This window comes from Chelonoidis abingdonii, chromosome 7, assembly GCF_003597395.2.
Source record: "Chelonoidis abingdonii isolate Lonesome George chromosome 7, CheloAbing_2.0, whole genome shotgun sequence".
Classification (NCBI taxonomy): domain Eukaryota; kingdom Metazoa; phylum Chordata; order Testudines; family Testudinidae; genus Chelonoidis; species Chelonoidis abingdonii.
The window spans coordinates 23539044-23558068 of NC_133775.1; positions in this window are offsets into that span (position 1 = coordinate 23539044).

The following is a 19025-nucleotide window of genomic DNA, read 5'->3' on the forward strand; positions in this document are numbered from 1 at the left end:
TTTCCAGCCATTTCACCCTTTTTTTGGATTAAGCAATGGTATAATAATGAAGAGCAAGCTTTAAAAATATGGTTACTACCTAATGAGTACATTAACTTTTACTAGTTACAGCTACCGATTCCTTATTGTGAACATTATCTGTTTAGTGTTAAGCAAAGATGATGTGCTTGGTGCTGTACAAAATTCAATCTGTGAAAACAATTGAAAATGTTAGTCTAAGAACAGGTAAGTTGTTTTTTTGTTGCTGTAGCTTGCATTTCAACTGAATTGATCAGTGCTTTGACAGAGCAGGACACGGAGCCCTCTATCTACAGAGCAGGTACACACAGGGAGCTTCTCCACACTGCCCCACTGCTGTTCTGAAAGCCCCAGCTCTCAGGCTGAGACTGATTCAGCCTCCATATCAATTGAAACCTTGGCCTCTATGCTAAGACTTCCCACAGTTCAACATATTGTGACAGTATTTTTTGTAATGTGAACCCTCATCCACTCATATTACAGAACAAAAAGCAAATTAATTTGCTGTAATTTTCTAAACCCCCATGCTGCTATTTGTGTTTAAATAACAGCCTACTCTCTCGCTACCCAGCTTCTCTTTATACTTAATCCTGCAGTGAAGTCATCTTACTGTTACATTAGTGATGCTATAGTTAATTTTGATTTGGCACTTCCATTCTCAATTCCTATTTTCAATAGATTACAAAAACTGCTTTTTGGACTGAAAATTTCTTATATTTGGTCTCAGCCAAGATTTGTGTGTGTGTGTATTTTTGAAAACTTTAAAAAAAGTTAATAGATTTTTGATAGACTATTTGGATGGAGGTGGAGCATTTTCATTGTCAGATTCTGCAGATGATTTTTTAAAAATACTTGGATATCTCAGCTTAAAAGTAGTTTTTTAAACCTTCAAACCTGGCACTAGGTTGACTGGCAAGAGAAAAACTTTTGGAAATTAGAAAGTTTTTCCACAAACTCCTGTACTAACATATTCTGAGAATTTCAAAGACACTAAAATCTCAGAGGATACAAATGTACACTTCTGCGATATGGACACCAAGTGACAGACCCTTCCCAGCCACTGACTGTCATACAACTGAACTATTCTCATAGTAAAATAGAAATGCTCATACTTGGTAGTGAGTGGTTTCATAGATATCAGGTGAAGTAAAAACAGACAACAAATTTTGGAAGTTATATTACAGAAACCATTGTGCAAAGATCCAGCTAGAATTCAGAAAATGATCATGAAATTACAAGAGTGCTTCAAAAAATGTACTCTATAGACCCAGAAAAAAAGCTTCTTACAGCAGACTCTTTGCAGTGTTATCTATAAACTTAAAGCCAGGAGCTAAATAAAAGTTTGGAGTTTGAGGTTGCTACAACTCAAGTATAACCCATTTCTGAAACAAAATATGACAAGCAAGCTCAAAAGAGAAACACAAAAAAAACCTTATAACAATAAGACAGCAACTATAGATGGATGATCAACAGAAAAACCCAAGACATCTCCACACACAAAATCTGATTGAAACTATCAAAATGATTTTTGGCATATTATTGGATTCCATACAAGGGACATTGTGTCATAAGAATCCACATGAGGTCAGAAATACTAAGTATAGTCCACAAGGTCCATATGAGTATTAATACTTTAAAGATCAGAGCCTGCTGTGCCCTATTTAGGCCAAGTGCAAATGCTGCCAGGATCAAGTCAGGATCAAGTGTGAAATTTGCAATAAAATAGGAAGGAGAATGTAAAGGAACCACTGAAACCAACTGTGTCTGCTGACTGCCCTTAATCCAACACTGGTGAGATTTTTTTGGATTAAATCTGGAAGAAAAGCTCTTATGAATGGACTACCACTCAAATGTCTTGGTAAGTGATGTGTTGCTCAACACATTGAGTAGCTGTTTGATAACGCACTGTAAACTGCAGTTAGCTCATGTTATATTAATTCCAGGTAAATGAAGAACAGATCATGGCCCACAGTACAAGGGTGGCTCATTTCACCATTTGCCGAATATTTCAACTCAACCACAGTCCAAGCCTTCATTCTACACAAAGTCCGCATCACTTCAGCCTCTGCATACCTCATTCAATGTCAGAGGCCCTTAAGTCAGAATCTGAGAAACTGGTGAGATTTACAGAGGCTGAGCTGACCCTGAAAGGTGTTCTGCAGGAAGACTTCACAATATAGTGGCACCCCTAATTTTGCCAACAACAAAAATAAACTTTACTCATATGACTGTAGGCTGAGAACTTGCTGCTTTATTTAATTGCATCACAACAGAGTGAGAGAAACTCCCATTACCAACAAAGGAAGCAAGGGAGGGGTGGAGCATAGCAACAACCCATAATACTCTGAATAACCCAATTAACCCCTTGATGACCACTTTACCTCAGTTTTAGTAGAGCAGGCTGCCTGGGGGTTGTGCACTGCTAAGGTGAGTGTGCACTGAAATAGAGCAGATGGTGGCAATATTCCCTCTTTCCCACAGACTGAATCCCTTTAGGGTAGAAGGCCAGTCTGATGCAGGAGATGCAAATTACACATTCTGGCATTAGCTTGGGTGAATCTCACTATTTAAATCCTGGCTAAAACCTTTCATTTTTAGCTTTTTGTTCTCTCCATGTTATTTTTTGGTGCTCTGATTGAAGGGTGGTGTATAAAAATAATAAGATTGTATTGCATTTTATAGTTTCAGGGAGGAAATATGAACATCTGGTGGGTACCAGCAATATAGAGGACGATACTTTATCTAAAGTTGCTCTGGCTGAGTGTATATTTCCTACCTTTTTTTTTTTTAAACACCTCTGGAATCACAATAACACCATGAAACCATGAAAAAATGACCAGCCACACAGGAGCCCTCTCAGACAGCAGACTCCATTAGAACCCATTTGAAAAGTAACATGTTGGACAGATTCACAGTAATGAAAAGAAAACAGTGCAGAATATGCTGGGTGCTGATGAATAAATAAATGAAACTTTACAGATTAATTAAACTGCCGTATTAAATCTAGATAACACACAGTCAGTCCAGTCTTTCTTATAGATCAGTCCATGGATCACCTTTTACTCACTCTGACATTTGCAATGGAAGCAACCAACCCTCTGTTTTCTCAGTCATGCATTATTTACTATCTAACAAAGCAGGAAGCTAAATTATGTAGAAGTATTTTTATCATACACTTTTCATATCATGAGTTATTATCTTCCTTGCATTTCTATTCCTTAACAACTTATGAGGGGTCCAGTGCCATCAGACACACTTCTGTCAGAAGTCTTTTGGGCTAGTTTATGTCTATATTAAGTGTTTGTGTATGTGTGCAGAAAAATATACAATGTATTATAATAGTTAAGAATCTGCTGGCAATTCCATTATAATCCTGTAGTTTGAAAGGTTTATAGCTTGACTTTAATAATTTGCCAGGATGAGTCTTGACAGAATTCTCAGCCTGGAATTGATTTTTTACCCCCTCCATACAGGTAAATGATATGGGATATACGCATGGTAACATGGGACTTGTGCAAATTATTCTTATTATGCAAAAATGAACAGGTACATAATACAGTGAGCTGACACGAAACATCGTAATAGCTTCTAGGAGCCGGTATGATGTATTGTGAAAATGCTTAGTATTCTTATTACTCATCAACAAATAAACCTTGGCAAATGAAATTGCATGTCAGTCAGTAGTAAGAGTATGGAACATTAGTGTTATTCACATGAAGTATGCGTACTACCATGACTCAGGTGGTATTGGCAGCTGGGAGTTTTTCTGTAAAGACAAAAAATGTTAACATTTAAAAGGAAGAGAAGCAGGGTTTTGGCAGAATATCTACTCACTATTTTATTTCCAGTTTCTTCATATGTCTGTGTTTACTCTGGTTAGTTTGAATGTCAATTCCATTGTGAATTCATGGGGATCTAAAGGAGAAACAGTGCATATTTACTTTCAATGGGATGAAAATACTTGAACATATTTCTCTCAGATCATGGGTCCCAGTTCTGTTATCAGATATGAAAGCTCATATAATCATATTGCTCATAAAGTCACTTTAAAAAAGACTTTCATACTTGGGAAAACTACTGTGGCAAAGTACCTGCTTCTCCTCAGCAGGTTCAGTCCTTTTTAACCTTGGAGACACCAGCTTGGGCAAAGCAAACCCTTCTAGGTAGCACAGGGTCTGGCTAATCCTTCCCTCAGTCAATCCCTTGTGCTTGTCTTCTCCCCTTCCAGGGACAGAGCACAGCCTTGCTGCACTTAACTTGCTGACAGCTTCCCTACTTCCATTCCAGAGAGGGTTTAAAAGCCAGCTGAACCTACTTAGTACTCTGGTAACCTCTGTTCCAGCTGAATCTTATTTCCCCCTGGTCATCTCTCCTCAGTGGATATGGAGAGGTCTTTTAACCCCCTGGGACTAATTACTATCCCTTCCTTTGTAGCCATTTGTCCTGGGTTTGCCACACTATGTTGTCGTTAATAATACTAGCAGTGTACAAGCATAAAGTATCTTAAATGGTGTAGATTAATTGTATGTATTACTTTCTGGGAGGGGTTTTGAGAGGCTAAACTGCCATATATTTGCTGGAGTTTTTGTAAGATCCTATACTTTTTAGTTTTTTTGTTGTTTTGTTTTTACAAAAATTGAAAAAGGAATATCATGTTTAGAAAGAGAGGGTACCTTCAAACAAAAACTAATTGCTTTGCCTGTATTTTTTCTTCTTTCTCTATTACTAAGTTGTAATTCTTGCTACTTGTGGAATGGTATTTGAAACAAAGCTCCCTTTAGCACACAATACAGTTCTGTGGCTTCTTCATCCTGCTGAGTAGACTGTGTTATTTAGGTACAGCCCTGCCGTTTACAGCATGCCTCCTAGGCCTTTGGGTGTGCATGGGGAGAGCACACTGTGTTCTTATTAAGGCATGGAGAGCAAGTATTTGGCAATTGCATTATATTTATTTAAACATTACATAACAGTGCAGTGAGCATGCTGTTAGATTTAGCCAGCCACAACATATTCTGCCTCCTGCAGTCCAGAACTCACTTTCCAAAATGGAAGGTGATGTTTGGTCTCTTCAGCCAGACTCATCTTTATATAACAATGATAGATACTCCATATATACATTGCTACATCTTTTCTGGACATACAACATACTTCCTGATCAGTACTTCATGGGGATGGAACCATGGCTCTGCCTATTCTCCACCCCTTTGTGTCTCCTTTGGGCTGCCATATTCCTTGCTTTAACTTCCCAGAGACACAACAGAGTATTCTTTCCCTCACTCCACCCTCCTCCCCTCAGCTTCAGATTAGCTAGGTCTCCATCCATTCTCCCTCCTCTTCAGTTAAGGGACAGGACTCTCCCTCCCATTTCTTTCCAGGGGACTGATCTTTCATTGGTCCCTTCTTGTCACCCATGTGTTATCATTAGGAAGAGATAGAGTCATTGTTAATACCTCTCTGAGGCCTTTCACATGGGCAGGAGATCTGTTTGCTCCATATGACCTGTGGTCTGTGCCTTGAGTTCACAGATGACTACCCAGTACCTACTCTCAAGCAGGGGCGGCTCTAGGTATTTTGCCGCCCCAAGCACGGCAGGCAGGCTGCCTTTGGCGGCTTGCCTGCGGGAGGTCCCCAGTCCCGCGGATTCAGCGGCATGCCTGCGGGAGGTCCGCTGAAGCCACAGGACCAGCGGACCCTCCATAGGCAAGCCGCTGAAGGCAACCTGCCTGCCGCCCTCCCGGTGACCGGCAGAGCACCTCCCTTGGCTTGCCACCCCAGGCATGTGCTTGGTGTGCTGGTGCCTGGAACCGCCCCTGCTCTCAAGGCAAAAGGAGCAGTGGGCTGAGCAGTGTGTGAGGCCTCTAGACACACTCACTGAATGAATTGCTGCTGCTGCACCCAGAGTTCCATGTTCCCAAAATCAGAGGCTTGGATAATGGTGGTCCAGGGATCCAGCTTTCATCTGCCAACAAATTGAAAGTTTCTCTTTAAAATAAATTGTGATTAACTGTTAGACTAGTTCTTGTCTGTATAAACTTCCTCTCAGCCAGCTATTGACACTAACTAGGCATGGGTGCAAAGTAAGGTGCATGAGAGCAGTGAGATAACTCTTCCCAAGTGAAACACCGCAGGAGAAAGATGACTCTATATGGGAGCCCAACTACTGAAGAGAGGCACAGAACCTACTGCTCTCTGGACTTGGCAAGTACTATATAGCTGCTGGGACCTTAGCAGAGCAGGGGTTACAGGCACATTGCATTGTTGTGACCCAATTCTGGGCAGACTTTCCATCATCACAGAACTTGAGCTAGGTTTCCGTGGGCAGAAGCCAGCCTTAAAATGGGAATGAATCAATTTCAATCTTTGCTTTTAGTTCCAAGAGCCTCTTTTCTGTGTCTAGATTAACAAAATATTGAATAATTTATCGCCTGTTTATTTTCAAAATACTTGTCTTTGTTTATTTTGTATGATTTGTACCGCTGGTATCCTTACATATAGTTTTATGTGTTTATGTCAGGGATCTGCAACCTTTCAGAAGTGATGTGCCGAGTCTTCATTTATTCACTCTAATGTAAGGTTTCGCGTGCCAGTAATACATTTTAATGTTTTTAGAAGGTGTCTTTCTATAAGTCTATAATATATAACTAAACTATTGTTGTGTATATAAAGTAAATAAGGATTTTAAAATGTTTGAGAAGCTTAATTTAAAATTAAATTAAAATGCAGAGCCTCCCAGACTGTCGGCCAGGACTCAGGAAGTGTGAGTGACACTGAAAATCAGTTTGTGTGCTGCCTTTGGCACGCATGTACATCTACAGTACAACTAATGTGAAATCCACTAAAAATAAAATTGGCCAAAAAAACCTCTCATCTGAAGCAGCAGTGACCTGTAAAATTCAAAAATGGGATGGTGGAAGCAGCACCAATAATTTTTATCAGACCATCTGCAGGGGGACAAGGGAAATCGGCAGAATAAATCTAACAAACAAAAACAGTGAATTACAGTTGGTGGAGGAAGCACAAATCAGTGTCTTTTTCTCAGTGTCTCCTTCTATAGTGAACTGTTCAAGACCTATGCTGGAAAAATGAGAAATCAATCCAACCGTCATAGAAAGAAAACTATCTATGGAAAGATAATGCAGTTAGATGTGGAAGGTGCTAGGTGTAAGGACTCAATGGACAGAAGTATGTGGAGTTATTAAACATATCTAAATATAACTATCCTTAGTAAACAAAATTCTCTAGACCCTCAAAAGATTTTCACTGCAACTTCTAATCTTATTCAACAATTTCCTCACATTCTTCCTGTTATGCACTAGGGGTTCAAATGACATGGTCATTGGAACACCCTTTGTGTCTAAAATGAGGATTTCCTGAAAATCAACCATGATTGATTTAGCACACACCTGCCACATCAAAGATGGGAGTACTAAGGAAAAAACGACTTCAGATGTTTTTGCCACCATGCCATCTAGAGTTGATCAGAGGAGGTCTACGTGAGTTGGTGGTAGAATGCTAGTGGTCAGTCCTCCTAGTGTTGCCATAGGTCCTGACTAACTGTGGAAGGAGTCCCTCAAATTCTCTGTACAGACAAGACAAGGCCACCACAATTAACAAGCCTTTTTGAAGCTATTCTTCAAACCCCAAGGTATGTTTATACAATGCTGGGTCACCCTCAGTAATCAAATCTCGAAACAGTCTGAGTATAAATATAGTCACAAAGCAAGTGACATGTGGACACATACTTGTCTAGAAGAATGTCACAACTTACTGGATACCCTTTCAAAAAACACCGGCATTAGCTGCTAGCAATGACTTTCAGAATCAAACTGTTTTTTGCATCTCTGGCATTCACAAAGATCTCAGAGCAGACAATGTGCTATCAGAGCTTCTGAAACCAATCAGTGTGTGCCTTACCTCCCAAGGTATCTCTCTAGTTTTATCATTACTAATAACAGAGCCATGGTTGCAAGAGCATGGCTAATTCATACATGCTCTTTTTTACAGATTGTCTGAACATGCTGTAGCATGATTTTTTTTTCTGAAGAATGACAGCAGAATTAAGAGGTTTTCTGGCAGAAGCTCTGGGAATCTGCACCCATTTGAGTCACTCAATAATTAAAATATTTGGGAACTGTAGGAGGAAATTTATCTAATTCACGCCAAAATTAAAATAAGGGTCAGCCTGATCAAACTGGACTTTTTACAGGCTGAAAGAGCTGAGCAGCAAAAATCCACCCCTAAATCACCAAGGACACATGAATTATGCTAGTCTGACTCTGGAGAATACCATATTTTGCATCATGTGACGAATGCAATGAACACAATTATTTATGTGTACATTAGCGCACCACTTATTCTACTTATTCTCCATTACACTCAAACTCAGAGTTACTTAAGGTTTACCCCTTCTACCAATTTCTAAGTTTGCATGATTTAAGTAGTGAGGAGGCAGAAAGAAGATATAAATTAAAGGCCAGGTGAGTTTACTTTACATTGCATCTTCTTGGCTCTTCTGAGTTTAAGTTACACTACTTTAGGAATGAAGTATAAGGAATTCTCTTTTAGTTTAAGGAGCGCTGGTCTACGCACTCTCTCTGAATTTGGCCCTCTGAGCTTATGTGCACCTAAATAGGTAAGAAAGTCTAAGGGCTTGTCTATACTGCTTGCAGTTTGGACTATCGGAGTGTGAATAGCAGTGTGCACCAAAGTGCTACTCTATAACTCCACCATGTGGACGTTGTATGCTCACATTTAATGGTTCCTAATTCACATTTATAGAATTCTCTTCAAACAGAGTTACATTAATGCGAACTAGGAACCTTTTAGTTCATGCCCGCAGTGCCCACTGTGGGGCAGTGTAGACATAGCTTAAGTGTGAAGTGAGTCTAACAGACATACTGAGTGAAGTGTAAGAAAGTGTAGCAACCTTTTCTTCCCCTTAGATTTGCATAAACTCACCTCTGGATTGTCTGGTATAGTGAAAACTAGGCTGGTATCAGTCAGATAATTTCCTTAAACATTCTTTTAGAAAACATACTGAGAAAAATCTTAGCAAGATTTTGAAGGTGAAGCTAGGGAACATTTGATACAGCATATTTTAAGATGAAATAATATTTTCCAACCTGGACGAATGTCCCACTCATTTCAAGATTCTTAACTTGACCCAAAGTCAAACAATTTTCAAATCCCATTTTCCATTTATATTATGAATTTGCAAACATGCTCTTAGAAGACTGTGAAGTTCTGATACAAACTAATAAGCATCATCTGAGTAGAAAAACAAAAAATAGCAACTAAAACTAAAATCTTTCCACAGCATCTCCTGCTTATTTATCTTCCTAAGCATTGCTGAATGAATTATTTCTTAATTTTTATTGCTGTAAAATGATACAAAGCATCATAAATAAAACAAAGAAAACTCTGTCACTGTGTTTTATCTGTCAAACTTTGAGATACAAAGGAACTAACAATGGACTAAATTCCATCCAGATACACACTGAATGCATACCCATTCTCCATACCTCAGGAGCTTCATTCTTCTCACAAAAGGTTCTGAAAAGCACACAGCTTTGTCCTAACCCTTTTGAAGTCAATGACTTCAGTGGAAGCAGAGTTCAGCCAATCCTGGGCATTTTTGAAAATCCACCCAGAGTCAAATTATTTTGTACTGCCCTATTTTTATGCCTTTGTTTGAAATTTGACTTTAATTAAGCTTGTGTAAGCTTCCAAGTAGGGAAAGCCTGAATGATTTTCTGAAGCTCTGACTCCAGTTGTCAGCATCAAAAGAGAGAAATCGTTGCATTGTAAGGAGAAAAAGCATGTCTGGGTTCTGTCTCATGGTCATACCATTGAACCATCATAGTGGTGAATATTGCAGGACTCTGGTTGTGGGGGCCAGGCAAATTAGTTACAGCCTGATCGAAAGCCCCACTTGAAGTAACTGAGTGTCTTTCCAGTCACTTTAATGGGCTTTGGATCTGGCCCTTACACATGACTAGCTAGTACATGACTCATCACACAGTTTGATGACGTAAAATATTTTGGACTATATGTGAATCAGTTGGAATGAGTACAATGAAAGACAAATAATCATCCTTTAATTATTTATTGCATGAAAGTATCTGACAGACACAGTTACAAGACTTTCAAATTCTATGATAAAATATTTAGAAATGAAACTGGTGTGCAGATATGGTCCATTCTTTATACCAAATCTGTGACTATCCTTAGAAATGTACCATTTTTGGAACTGGTTTAGCCCTGGAATGTGTAAGTATCAAGCATTCCTCACATTAAAAAATAACCCATAAACAGTAACTGAACGACTGGATAATGTTCCCACTTGGCAATGGTATCCCATAAAAAAGCCTACAGCTTTAGATGAGAAAAATGCATTTGTGGGTGGAATGCCTAGAATGACAGTGCTGCCTGTCTAAATGTTTGTCTGACAGCTTTACTACATAGTACTATATCAAACTCTCTGCAGTCCAAATCTCTTATGGGAAGAGAAACATCATCAGGTGGTAGTCATTCATGAACAGACCACTGATCAAAGATTTAATTCTCCACAAGGTAAGAGCATAGTGAGTGATTTCATTGCAAGGGGGATGAATAATGGGGACCAGGTGCAAAGAAGCTTCATGAAGCAATCCTTCTACTATAATATATTATTTAATTGGAATAGTCATCCTCCCATCTCCATCTCAGAATAAAGGCTCTTCTTATGCTCCTGATGCCATTTGGAAAGGAGGCTTTCTGCAAAGTGAAGGAAGCCTCTGCTATCTTATTAACAGGGAAATTGGTGACACTGCACTGTCAAGACTGACCATTATCAATCCAGGACTGAAAACACTGGAGGCTTCGTTGAGTCCTTTGACCTCATCTACTATGTCCCTCAACCCCAACATGATTAAACAAATGAGTTTTCTTTTCACATTGGCTTTTTCCTCAAATTCTTTTCTTCAAGTTTTTGCCCGATCTTTCTCTTTTGTTGGCCCTTTGATAAGACATCACTAGCAACAGATAAATGCTACCCCAGGGAGAGCTGGAGTCAAAGTTTCAGAAGAATCAGGGCTGCAGACAACCATTTATAAATACTATATTAGAACATTCTGTGAAGTGGTTCCACTGATTGCTGAGGATGTTACTAGTACCACCTCTCATAAGCAATGCTGAATCAGCCACTGAACAAGCATCTGTGACTTTGAGGCAGACAGCCCCCATTTTAACTTAGCCTAATGACTAAAAATGGTGATTGTGAAATTCAGTGTGGTCTCTTGTCACCTTAGAGAGCAGTAGCTCATCACTGACAAATTTAACACTTACGCATAGTCTACATTCTACAGTTATTATTTTCCTATTTAGAGTAGTTTTTATGTGCTGCGTTCACATGAAAGGGCCATCTGTGTTTTTAAATGTACAAATTTTCCAGTGTTTTTTGTTTGTTTGTTGTTTTTTGGAGGGGGTGTAGGCAGGAAGATTTCCTGATCAGGGTCAATCTTTGCAGCTTCTTCCATTGGTTTGTCTTTTCTAATCTGAAGTTTAGATTCAATTTTGGGCCCTACTCTGTTTCTCTCATCTGCTATTCCCCACTCTAGAAATCTTCTTTGATGACTGGAACAGTACTTACCAGCCTCTTATGTAATAAACCTTCTGGCTTGGGCATGCTAGGTTTGGGCCACTCACAACCTGCCTTGGAACATGGAGACTTCCTCTGTTTAACTGGCATAATGAAACTGCACTCCTCACATACCAAATGGTGTGCAAGATGCCATTTGAAATGGCAGTGATTTGCTTGCACACCACAAATATCTATTGGCAATACCATTAGGGATTTACTGACACAGAGATCATTTGAAGCTAGCCTTAAAGTAACACTTTCACTGATGAGGAATTGCTTAGCCTTTATAGGCTATATGTAATCACAGCAAATGTAACTACATCAGACTCCATCCTCGTATCCTGACATACAACTACTACAACAAATAAGTACTAAACATATAATGGGATGTTATCTTTCACTAACTTCACACCTGCTGTCCTTCCCATTGATTTCAGTGAAGCAGGATTGGGTACTTCATTTCTTCCTGCTGATTCTGAGCAAGAGACATCATTTTCCTTTATCCTGAGTTGAAAAGTTTTCAGAGAATTATTAGAAAGTGTATTTAAATTGTTCCTATAGAAGAAGCCTTAACTGACAACCAGTGCTTGATTCCTTATTGTAGAGCTATCCTGCATTCCTAATTCAGGCATAACTCCCAGTGACATATCCAGTTTCCGGATCTGTATTCTGAAATTGTGCTACAGTTCACAAAAGTATCAAACATCAGATTCAGATCTGTTATATCACTAAAAATCTGCAGTAAATCAGTTGATTTTAGTGGAGTTACTAATGTAACTGGGATCAGAGAGTGGCCAATAATCAAATTCCACTTATTGGTATGTGTTTATAAATATAGATATCGATATCAATATGTATTTGTTTTTGCTGAAACTTTCTGAAGGTATTCAACCTGAGGCAGATAGCAAGCATGGAAAATTTCAGCTCCAGCAGTTAAAGCTTGGCAAAATTATAAGCAATTGATAAGGGAGGTTATAATGGGAAGTTTTAGGCACCCTTCACTGCTACATGCTCTACCTATGTAATAAATAGGCTTTGGAAGAGAACTAGTGTTTTGAGGGATTTTTGGGGTTGCTGTATGGGAAATGGAAAGACTCATCAGCAGGTTTGAACAGGTAAAGTTAACAAGGAATGACATTTGATGTCGTCATTCGTACTAATTTGCTGTGGAACTACCATAGTAAGATCTTAAGGTGGAATTTAATGTATTTCCATTTGCTTGGATGTGAAATCTACATATAGATGCATGCAGTCTACTGAAATATTAGTCTGGATTGTTTTATTTTGATTCAGGGTCTAAATAATTCATTGTTTAAAATATTAATATGGGTACTTGGTCTATTTTTTTTCTTATGCCTAGATGCTTTGCCTTACAAAAATCAGCAAATATTATTTAGTTTAAGGGAACTGGCGTTTTTGCAGTGAGATCTTTGCCAGTGTTAAAAGAAACATTATCTTGAAGTCGTTGCCTCAGGAAGCAACACTAACTTAGTTTTCCATGTCTTAGTAGTAGAATAAAAAATTACTCTTATGTATATGCATTGCCAAGGCATAAACTCTAATACTGAAATCTAGCTACAGATTGGATATGGACCATTAAGACAAAAACGTATCTTACATATACGTATCAAACACTCACAAATGGATCTGACTTATTTAAATTGATTTTAAAATTATGTTTATTTTTGGAATATGAGTAGAATATTTATCAGAATGAAGAAGAAAAATTGCAAGGGATAGCATACTGTATGACGTCTTTAGTATTCCAGGGTGAGTAAGCAACGCACAGCTAATATGCCGTGTGCCCTTTAATATGAAAGGCCACCTGCCAACTCATTCCCATTTTTCCTTCACTGGGTTATCAGATCCATATCTATTAGAGTGTTCCTGGGATAAGCAGAAATAGTCATGACATCTATAATAAATTTTGCTATTGAAAATGGTTATAGTTATTGTACTTGGTCTTTCAGACTGTAACAAATTTTAACAACTGTACTCTCAAATTATATGTATTCTAGAAAGTATGAGAAAAATATTTAGTCCTAATCAGTATAATCCTAAAGAAAACAGTACTCACTTTGATATAATACACCAGAGTACTAATTCTTTGTATTTCTACTGTGCCATCCACCTGAATTTTGCAAAGTATTTTGAAGCATTAATGAATTTAGCCTCAAATCATGCCTTTGACATAGGCACAGTAGCTATTATTATTCCTGTTTTGCAGGCAGAGGAAATGAGTCCCAGAAAGCGTACATGACTTAACTTCATCCACGATCATTCAAGTCTGTTGTAGAGTCAGGGATAGAACCCTGACTACCTAATCCTAAATCCTGGGCTTTAGTCACAAGGGTAGCCTACCTTCCAAATTTTTACAGGAATATTTGTAGCAAAACAGTTGTTTCCAGTTCCACTGCAGAAAGCTAATCATTGGCAATACAAATCCAAAATGACAACTAGTTAATATTTGTCCTTCAGAGCACCATGGGCCTGATCCAAATCCTATTGACATCAATGACAGCTTTTCCATTCACTTAAATGGGTTTTGGATCTGGCCTATTGCAGACATAGTGGATGCTTTTATCTTTGTATATCAGATCATTTTCTTTATCTTTGTACAGAGAGATGAGAGGCTGTGCAGTGGTTTGTTTTTTATAGACGGTTTAAAGTTACGGCAGTTGTCTTTCTCGGAAAAATGTTCTAATTGTACTTATAATAATCTTGATTGTCAGTTTGCTTTTTCATCAAGATGAGATTTTAGGAGGTATTTGAGAAAGAGGGAATATATACACACATTTGAAATGTGGGTGCTGAGATTTTCCTTTACTTCAGTTAACCTTTTTTCCTCTCACTCTTATTTGGCTCAGCCTCCCAGCCCTTCATCTTCTCAATAGAAGAAAATCAGATAAATTGCCTTAGACAATGCTGACTTCATAGTAAATCCTGTAGAAATGCTGACTGTATTAAACATGTTTTAAATGTTCCTTAGACTCACTTAGAACTGATTAACAATATCACATGGAGCAAAAAACAGACTATTTATAATTGCTGATTTTAGCCATTCAGCACACAAAACGGAAGGAAATAAGTATTGCAGGAAGCAGAAGAGTCTAAATTATTGGAATTTTTCTCACTGTACAGTAGGCTTATGTGACAACTAAGACATTAAGCTGTGAATAATTATGTAATTACCAGTTAGGAGATATCAAACACTACTCACTTGAGTCTACAGCTTATTGGGAAGTAAAACAAATCCTATCACCTGCTACTGATCTAAGGCATATTCAGATATTGTAAATGTGGGTGAAACTCCAGTCAGACAGCAACAAGTACTTTGCTACATATGTATTACATGAGATAATGTGTCTGTACTACCTTATATGCCAATTACTGTAAGATGACTCATCTGCTGTTATTTCCAAGTGTGAAAATTCATAGAGATTTTTAGTGGCTACTTTATACTTTATGTCTTAGCTTATATTACCCTGTGTAATACTAAGACCACTTTGTCACCACTCATAGAACCTGACTTTGTAAAGTGATGAGCATTGCCTGGTAAGACTTGAATGCCCTCAGTTCATGCTGACTTCATTGGGATTTGAGAGCACTCAAGTAATTTTTATTGTCAGTCCCCAGATGAGCATGAAATATCTTAGACATACTATCCAGACTAAACACAATGGAAAAATATACAAATAAAGACAAAGTCTCTGGATGCATAAGCTGTGAACAATCATCATTCATGCACGAGGTATTAAAATAATAGAAATATGTATTATTAGTATAATAAAAGCATCAGTGTAATCAACCTCACAAATATTGAATTAAATGTTCACCCACAACACGTGTCCAATGATAGCACTAATATACCAGACTTCTGATATGAAACAATGGTCATCAGTCAGAGACAAATAAGTTATAAGCACCTCCATAAGTATGGCCCACCATATCTTTCTTATGCAGTGTGCATAGGAGCAGATGAAATGCATAAAATGTGCAGATATGACTTTTACGAAGTATGTGAGTTTCATGATTATATTCATAGAATCATAGAATATCAGGATTGGAAGGCACCTCAGGAGGTCATGTAGTCCAACTCCCTGCTCAAAGCAGGACCAATCCCCAACTAAATCATCTCAGCCAGAACTTTGTCAAGACAGACCTTAAAAACCTCTAAGGAAGGAGATTTCACCACCTCCCTAGGTAACCCATTCCAGTGCTTCACCACCCTCCTAGTGAAAAGGTTTTTCCTAATATCCAACCTAAACCTCCCCCACTGCAACTTGAGACCATCACTTCTTGTTCTGTCAAGTCAACATTCTCACGCCTGCCAATCGCGGTGGAGTCTCCTTCTGCTCCCTTCCCTCAGATTTTATCATCTAGTCCACTCTCCGCATTAGTACCTGTGGAAGAGAACATGAAATGGTTGCTCACCTGTATCTGCATTGCTGGTACATGGATGTTCCTCTTCTTCTGGACGTCACTGCTGCCAATTTTCTTGACCATCCTTTCCCCATTGCGCAGCCTGCTCTGATTCTTCAGAATGTTGTGCCCACGGAAGTGTATCCGAAGTCTGTCCAGGAAATCTTCATTTTCTCTTATGCAATGCAGGGTTGATAGCTTGTTTCTCCAGTCCTTGAATCTTTCTCTATGGAGACCAGCTTATGCTTTGTACAGACAAATCATTTCTGCCCGTGGAAGAAAGACAACATTCACAGAGGGACTGACCCTGTTCTGCAGGTAAGTGCCAGAATTTCTAATATAAGGATGGATTTGTAGGTCTGATTTGTCTCTGCTGCTGTTGCTCAGTGAGAATTTTACCAGTGACTTCAACAGAAGCAGAATTAGCCATTGTTGAGTGTTTTGAAAAATCCCACCTTAAATGTGTACACAATTTTCCAAAGATGAATTCATTCACTCACATATTTCTGATTAGCACATTTTGTAGGGATACTAAAGAAGTTTATATTAGACATGATTTATATGAAAAATGATTTATTGTTAGAAATGATTTAATGTTAATTAATACTTTATAACTAAAGTTTATATTAGAAATAATGTGATTCCCCAATTTAGCCTCTAACCTGGCAAGCCACCAGCTTGTTCTGTGTGAAGCCTGCTCACAGAAATACTTTGTATAAAACTTGTTAAAGGTTAGTTGACTCAAGTGCCCTCTTCTAAGTGACACTTGTTAATCACTACAAAATAGAGACCTCCACCTCTGTAAATTCATTTTTATCTCACTTTATGTTCTTCTTTTTAATTGTTAAAAGACAGGGAGTCTCAGCCATGGCTACACTTGCAAGTTGCAGCGCTGGTGAGGGGTTACAGCGCTGCAACTTAGCAGGTGTCTACACTTAAAAGCTCAGGCAGCGCTGCAACTCCCTGTTTGCAGCGCTGCTGTACACCTGGTCCGCTTCCGGTGTAGCGAGTCCAGCGCTGCTGTTGCAGCGCTGGTCATCAGGTGTGGACACTCACCAGCGTTTTTATTGGCCTCCAGGGTATTAGGACTTATCCCAGCATTCCTTTTCAGCCTCTCTGGTCACCGCTTAGCATTCCACTGCCCTGGGTTCAGAGCCTGGAGAGAAGGGGGAGGTGTAGAGTAACCGAGAGGGAGAGCGGGGCTTGCCACGCTCCGGTCGGAGCTCCGGCCGGGGAGAGCGGGCTTGCCACGCTCTGGCTAGTTGCAGACTCATTGAGGACTCTCATAGAATTGTCAGATGCCTTTCTGTAAACACACACACACACACACACAAATACTTCTCCGCCCCTTTTATCCAAGGAAAGGAAATAACAAGTATAGATCAAAATGCAAAACTACCAAACCGTTATTTTCATCCTCTATTCTACATCACTACAGAGCCTGGGCCTTTAATCCGAGTTCGCGTTAACTTGAAGAACAATGCTACACTTTTCTTGTCATGACCAGATGCAAAGGTAATTCACTTTGCCCAGGAGATCTACATTTTGTCTCCTGGCTCCTTGCATGCCTCTGCTTAAGCATTTTGTATGGTATGTAAACCACAGTCACAGGAGCTTTCCTTTCAGCCCTGAGGACAGGTATGCCGGACTTTACAGACGCAGTTGACAGCCCTTTCAAACCAGCTGGAACGGAGCTCCGGCCCGGGAGAGCGGGCTTGCCGCTCCGGCCGGAGCCCCGGCCAGAGCGCGGCAAGCTCCACGACTCCGCAATCCCGGCTGGCCCCGGCCAAGCGCGGCAAGCTCCGCGACTCCGCTCTCATGGCTGGAGCCCGGCCAGAGCGCGGGCAAAGCCCCACCGCGCCGGTGGAGCTCTACCTGGGAGAGTGGGGCCTGCCGCGCTCCTGCAGGCGCTTCACTCAAAGGAGCGGACCATGGAGCAGACCGAGCCGGGGATGGGTAAGTTTAAAAAAAAAAAAATAAATAAAAAGTGCCCTCTTAGGCGTGGGGTCCGATTCCCTGGCAGCAGGGGTCGTTGGAACAGGAGCGGAATGACTGCACCCTTCCTCCCCTTCCACAACCCACAGCGGCCAAAATGGGACCAGGTGCTCTGTGGATAGCTCCCCAGATGCACCACTCACAACAGTTGCTGAACTGGTGCAAGTGTGACACACTGCAGCGCTGGTCGCTGTCAGTGTCGACACAGTGCCAGCGCTGGCCATACACAGCTGTACGAGCACATGTAACTACCGCGCTGTCAAAACTGCCATGTAGCCACAGCCTCATCCCCAAAAGGTTAAAAGAGACAGTGAAATAAATGTAATTAAGATAAAGAATGTCTATGTGAATGGTACCTAGTGTTAAATGATGAATGACATGGTTAGGAGTTACCAGCTTGAAAAATTCAGTGCCGGCCGCAAGAAGGTGTAAGTGGAACAACCAGGTGACCCCTGGAGGCCGAACTGGGATCCACCCCAAGCACCTAACAAACATTCTGACATGAATGGACCAGACACCTGCTGATTGATTCTCAACAGCGAGAACGACCACCCAAGCACCTAAACAAACATCTCGACAGACAATAGAGCAGCGACCTGCCTGATTATCTGGCAACAGCAGAATGAAAACAACTCCATGAACTAACATAGGGAAAATCCCTATAAAACTGGACTCTGAGGACTGAGGACTTTGAGTCTATGGTTCTGCTGCCAGCCTCCAGGAGCATCAGGTGCACCTTACCCGGCCTTCAGCTCCACTCTTGTGTACAGGGTACTGGCCAGTATTCTGTCACAAGCAACTTTATGCTGCTAACTATAATATCTATAATACTTGTATTACTGATTGGTGAATGGATATATGTGTATATGTATTGTGCAAATTGCTGGTATTTTCTCTGGGTCTCGCGCTTTCTCCTCTGGGGTAGGTCAGCGGCAATATTGCTTGCCTCTGAACCAGTTTCTTAATCACT